Here is a 524-nt window from a genome sequence, read left to right as displayed (position 1 = left end):
TTTCTTTCTTTCTTTCTTTCTTGGGACTGCCTGCCGCAATGTGTAAAAATGGGGAATCTGCCTGCCGCCATGTGTAAAAATGGGGAATCTGCCTGCCGCTATGTGTAAAAATGGGGAATCTGCCTGCCGCAATGTGTAAAAAGGGGGAATCTGCCTGCCGCAATGTGTAAAAATGGTGAATCTGCCTGCCGCAATGTGTAAAAAGGGGGAATCTGCCTGCCGCAATCTGTAAAAAGGGGGAATCTGCCTGCCGTAATGTGTAAAAATGGGGAATCTGCCTGCCGCAATGTGTAAAAAGGGGGAATCTGCCTGCCGTAATGTGTAAAAAGGGGGACGCTGTCTGCCGTAATGTGTAACAAGGGCACGCTGTCTGCCGTAATGTGTAAAAAGGGGACGCTGTCTGCCGTTATGTGTAAAAAGTGTACGCTGTCTGCCGTAATGTGTATTTTTGCGCGCGCCTACACCGCGCACTGCCCCTGTTTTGCATGCAGGGGTGGGGCTCCAATGCCGTTTCTTGCACACAG

Source organism: Pseudophryne corroboree, chromosome 10 (genome assembly GCF_028390025.1).
Source record: "Pseudophryne corroboree isolate aPseCor3 chromosome 10, aPseCor3.hap2, whole genome shotgun sequence".
NCBI lineage: Eukaryota > Metazoa > Chordata > Amphibia > Anura > Myobatrachidae > Pseudophryne > Pseudophryne corroboree.
The sequence above is the reverse complement of the archived record's forward strand: the minus strand, read 5'-3'. Positions refer to the sequence as shown.